Source organism: Emys orbicularis, chromosome 20 (genome assembly GCF_028017835.1).
Source record: "Emys orbicularis isolate rEmyOrb1 chromosome 20, rEmyOrb1.hap1, whole genome shotgun sequence".
NCBI classification, from domain to species: Eukaryota; Metazoa; Chordata; order Testudines; family Emydidae; genus Emys; species Emys orbicularis.
In genome coordinates, this window is record NC_088702.1 from 21,227,851 (window position 1) to 21,234,010 (window position 6,160).

Sequence of the window (6,160 nt, forward strand, 5' to 3'; positions counted from 1 at the left end):
CAGGGTCTCCTTCCCATGGGTCCAGATGATGAAGATGTCATCAATGTAGCGAAGGTAGAGAAGGGGCGTAAGTGGACGAGAGCTGAGGAAGCGTTGTTCCAGGTCAGCCATAAAAATGTTGGCATATTGTGGGGCCATGCGGGTGCCCATAGTGGTGCCACTGGTCTGGAGGTATATATTGTCACCAAATTTGAAATAATTGTGCGTGAGGATAAAGTCACAGAGCTCAGCAATAAGTTGTGCTGTGTCATTATCAGGGATACTGTTCCTGACAGCTTGTATTCCATCTGTGTGTGGGATGTTTGTGTAGAGAGCCTCTACATCCATGGTGGCTAGGAGGGTGGTGAAGCACTGGAATGGGTTACCTAGGGAGGTGGTGAAATCTTCATTAGAGGGTTTTTTAAGGTCAGGCTTGACAAACCCTGGCTGGGATGATTTAGCTGGTTTATTCCTGCTCTGTGCAGGGGATTGGACTAGATAAACTCCTGAGGTGCCTTCCAACCTGATATTCTATGATTCTATGATAGTCCAAGGCCTTGTTCTTAGGCTAAGGCCTTTGGCTAAGCAGTAGGGGCAGCCATAAGCTGGGAAGTGAATGGTCACATCCTCACATCCCAAACCAGCCACACTGAAATAAGGGGCTATTGGGCTGTTAGGAAGACGATCCTGTCTTGATAGTGCCCATCACCACCAGATAAAGAAACACATCTTAAGAAATCACTTCTCAATGGTTGTGGTTGTGTAACCCTCATTTCTGTATGTTTCATCTTTATGGCCCCGACTATTCTATTGTTAATCTCTCTGGCTCTCTAATGGTTTCTGTCTGCTGTATAATTAATTTTGCTAGGTGAAAATTCATTAGGGTAGTGGGATACAATTGGTTAGAGAATTATTTTACAATATGTTAGGATTGGTTAGTTACATTTCAGTAAAATGATTGATTAAGGTATAGCTGAGAATATTACTATATAAACTGGGGTCAAACAGGAAGTGGGAGGAAGGGAAATTGGAACCATGCTTGCTGGAAATTAACCCCAATAAACATCACATTGTCTGCACTACAGACTTCTGGTCTTTTGCTGCTTGCTGTCTGCTTGACAAGAACCAGGGAAGTGGGAGGGTGGAGGAAAAGCCCTCTAACATCTTAATGCCATGACTCAGATGCATCGCAATGGACAGGTGAGTGACAGCCAGGTAAGTCCTCCTCCCCAACAGTCTGTGCAGCTGCTTGGAGGGGGTATGGCAGACTATCATGATGGTAGTTGCGGGGTCTGGTCAGCGGTGGACCGACCTGTTGCCTTTGCCTCTGGACTTGCTGTGGAACTTAAATATGGATGGTGTGAAAAGTTGTTAAGGTGCACCTACCGGGGGGTAGGGTTAATTCAAATACCTCACAGGAATGCAGAAGATAATAATCCAGTTCCATCATGACCACCTCTGGCTGTTAAACATGCATACTATTTTACAGGGACAAGTGAGTGGGCACTGTATGGCAAAGTGGTTACTGGCACTACAAGCTGAAAACATTACTGCAGAAGTGTTAAAGGAACCCGTAGTCTGGGTAGCTGGATTACACCTTCACATTGGTGAAGCCTGCCCTGGTAAAAGCCAACATCAAGTGTTTCAGGCAGCTAATCCCAGTCAGGTAAAGGAGGGGACACCGGTATAGTTTTTGGATGGAAATTGTATTCTCAAGGTTCCTTCCCCACTCTGAACTTTAGAGTACAGATATGGGGACCTGCATGTAAACTTGTAAGCTTAACTACCAGCTTAGCTCTGGTTTTGCTGCCACCACTCCCAATGTGCTAACTTCCTTCCTTGGGTAGCCTTGAGAGACTCCTCCACCAATTTCCTGGTGAACACCGATCCAAAATCCTTTGGATCTTAAAACAAGGAAAAAATCAATCAGGTTCTTAAAAAGAAGGCTTTTAATTAAAGAAAGAAAGGTAAAAATCATCTGTGTAAAATCAGGATGGAAAATAACTTTACAGGGTAATCAGATTCAAAGAGCCCAGAGGAACCCCCTCTAGCCTTAAGTTCAAAGCTACAGCAAACAGAGATAAACACTCTAGCAAAAGGAACATTTACAAGTTGAGAAAACAAAGATAAATCTAACACGCCTTGCCTGGCTGTTACTTACAAGTTTGAAATATGAGAGACTTGTTCAGAAGATTTGGAGAGCATGGATTGATGTCTGGTCCCTCTTAATCCCAAAAGCGAACAACAACCAAAACAAAGAGCACAAACAAAAGCCTTCCCCCCACCAAGATTTGAAAGTATCTTGTCCCCTTATTGGTGTGACAGCGTACCCCATAAGGCTTTATGGGGGGGTGTTTATAAATGTATGTTTGATATAACTGAAATATGTTTTATGCTGCCTGTGCCATGTAACATATCTCCGTAAAGGTTATGGTCTACTATATCTATTCATCCTATTTGTACATATATATCATTTTCTACTTGAGGTTAAGAATATGGGCTGTATGCTTGCTTGATTTCTAAGTAAGCTTTGTGAGGCATTTGGTCAGCTTCTTTAGGAAGGAATTCGCCAGGTTAAGTACCTGATCGGGAAACACTTGGGGAACAATGCATCTTGGAATGCTCCAATCCACATGAGAAGTCTTCCTGGAGACATGCAAGATACCATGTGGACAATGGCATCGGCCTGTAAAGACTGAGTCATGCAGGGGCATGTGACTTGCCCAGGTGACTCCAAAACTCCATCTTGGAGCTGGACTTTGCATAGGAGGGAGGTCTCCACCCACAAGAGAGAGAGTCTATTTAAACCTGTGGGAGACCCCTCCATAGGGGTCTTCAGCTGGCTAAAGAAGGAGCCTCTCCACCCCCCCCCAGGATACTTGGAGGAAACTGAAACAAAGGACAGTAACTGCAGGGGTTGTGAGAGATTGCTGGACCCAGGTTAAAAGGAGATTAGCCTGTAAAAGGGAGCATTCTGGAACTGGTGAGGAACGTATCTGTATTTAGTTTGATTAGACATAGATTTGCGCATTTTATTTTATTTTACTGGGTGACTTACTTTGTTCTGTCTGTTACTACTTTGAACTACTTAAATCCTACTGTCTGTATTTAATAAAATCACTCTTTATTTAGTAATTTACTCAGAGTATGTATTAATACCTGGGGGAGCAAACAGCTGTGCATATCTCTCTATCAGTGTTATAGAGGGTGAACAATTTATGAGTTTGCCCTGCATAAGCTTTATGCAGGGTAAAACGGATTTATCTGGATTTAGACCCCATTGGGAGTTGGGCATCTGAGTGCTAAAGACAAGCACACTTCTATGAGCTGTTTTCAGATAAACTTGCAGCTTTGGAACAAGTGATTCAGACCCTGGGTCTGTGTTGAAGTGGACTGGAGTGTCTAATTCAGCAAGACAGGGTGCTGGAGTCCTGAGCTGGCAGGGAAAACAGAAGCAGGAGTAGTCTTGGTACATTGGGTGGCAGCTCCCAGGGGGGTTTCTGTGATCCAACCCGTCACAATTGGTCCTTTGGGTCAGGTGTCAGCCAGGTTACCTGAGCTTCTTAACCCTTTACAGGTAAAAGGATTTTGGAGTCTCTGGCCAGGAGGGATTTTATAGTATTGTACACAGGAGGGCAGTTACCCTTCCCTTTCTAGTTATGACATGTATGTATCGGGGGGCGGGGGGCGAAAAACTGCAGGTTTAGCTGCTGTGGAAATCAGAGGAACTGAGACAGTCAGCACCATTGGTTTCTCACTAGAAGCAAGGTCAGCCCAGGAGGCAGAACTGGCAGCCTTGCTTACAATTTGAACGGAAGTAGATCCCAAATTTGAGGCAGAATGTTGGGTGGTGGTGGATTCGGATGATGTATTTTGTGGGGTCACATGGATGCTGAGATGGTGGGCGGATAATCATTTCAGGACAACTGGCAGCTCCACAATCAAGCATGCTAGCTGGTGGAAATGAGTGGAGGAGCTTAGTCACAGTTTTGCATGAATCAATGTGGTAAAGGTAAAGGCACATAAGAAAACAGGACCCTTAAGCAAAGGGAATAACCTGGCCAATACAGAGGCTAAGCAGGCTGCAACAGAGGCGCCCGCCTGGCCATGGGAACCACAGCAGAGTGTGCCTGTAGCAGTGGTAACAAGAAGTGGGGTGGACATGGATCGTGGAGGACGAATTCGGGAGTTGCAAGAATCTGACCCAGGACTGGAAGGCATCACAAAACTTGGGGATAGACATGGGCCAAAACTGGTATTAGAGGAAGGTATTTGGTGTGTCTTAACAGCTGAAGGACCAGTAATGCTGTGTCCTCAAGGAAGCCAGACAGCTTTCTTAAGTTGGGTGCATGGGAGCTTGGCAGGGGGATACCCTGGGTTTGAGGAGGCACTCTGAACTTTAAAAAATTGTGCTGGTGGTGAGGAATGGCAGCCGATTTAAAGTCGCACATGGAACTTTGTTTGGATTGTGCCAGGCACAATCCACCTTACAAGGTGCTAAGGGGAGACTTAATGAGACATGCCCCAAGGGGACCTTAGGAAAGAATACAAATTGACTACACAGAACCCCTACCACCAGATCACAGACAAAAATGATGCATGGTGGTGGTGGTGGATACTTTCAGCAGGGAGGTGGATGCGTTCCCCACAAAGTATCAAACAGCCCAGGTAACTGCAAAAAAATTGGTAAATGAGGTATTCAGTTGTTGGGGGGTCCGAAAGGTGATTGACTCAGACCAAGGAGCGGCTTTCCGGTTGCACCTGTTAGGGGAGCTCTCAGCCCTCACTGGAATCACACAGTTGTTCCCTATGGCTTATCACCCACAGGCTGCAGGGCAGGTGGAACGCATGAAACACACCATCAAACGTGAGCTGAGAAAGGGAGTGTAAATGGGAGGAAAAAACTGGTCACTGTTACTTCCCTTTGTCTTAATGAGGATAAAGGCCCGAGAATCAAAGGGCACCGGATTTTCTCCATACGAGGCTCTCATGAGAAGGCCCATGGAACGGTGGGAAAATCTACTTACCCAGTACCTGGGGAAGTCACTACACAGGCCTAACACCAGAATGGATTTTAACTCTAATCGACCATGTGAAACAGGTACAGAAGGCAGTGGCCTGGCAAGACAAGCAAGGAGCAGAAAGAGTCAAAGCATGGTATGACCTGCCCGGGGAGCATGATCTACCCACGGTGGGAGATCTAGCAATGTACAAAATTCCAGGTCAACACAACCCATTCCCAGCTCCTAAATGGAAGGGTCCCTACCTGGTCCTTGACCGATTGGGGCCCAGCATGTTGCTATTGGGTACAGAGACAGGAGGGCAACAGTGGGTTCACTGCACACAGATAAAAAAGTGAAAACAGGGGATTGGGAAAGGGAATGCATACATTCTGTCATGTGTGTATTACAGATTAACCCACAAAGGAGAAAAAGATGGGAATTCCCTGGCCCTGCATGGAATGATCATTACTGCTAATCACAATTGTTACAGTTATAAAATCTACTCAAATCATTATGACGTGCAGTGTCAAAAGGAGGAAATACATGGACTGCTACACCCGCAGCTTGTGGAAATGAAGCTAATTAGGACTATAAGAATTTCCCCATAGAAAGATGTACCACCAACTCTCCAACAGGAATTTGGCAGTGTCGATATATGGTTTATGGATTAGATGGGGGAATCCCAACCCGGTGGAGAATAAAATGGATTTATTTGGGTTTAGACCCCATTGGGAGTTGGGCATCTGAGTGCTAAAGACAAGCACACTTCTGTGAGCTGTTTTCAGGTAAACCTGCAGCTTTGGGGCAAGTAATTCAGACTCTGGGTCTGTGTTGGAGAAGACAGGAGTGTCTGGCTCAGCAAGACAGGCTGCTGGAGTCCTGAGCTGGCAGGGAAAACAGGGATAGAAGTAGTCTTGGTACATTAGGGGGCAGCTCCCAAGGCGGTTTTTGTGATCCAACCCGTCACAGTGGCGTAGTCGAGCAGGATCTGTGCACAGCTGATTGCTTTGAGATACTGGTAGTGATTTTAAGTGAGTTTTAAGTGTGGTGGCTGGAGAACAGACAAAGTGGTTACTGGTTTGTTATGTTCTGTTTGCTTATTTCGGGTAAGGGAAGTAGGGACAGAAAAGGAAGCGAAATAAGTAAAAGGGAAGATCAGAAGAAGCTAAAACTGCATA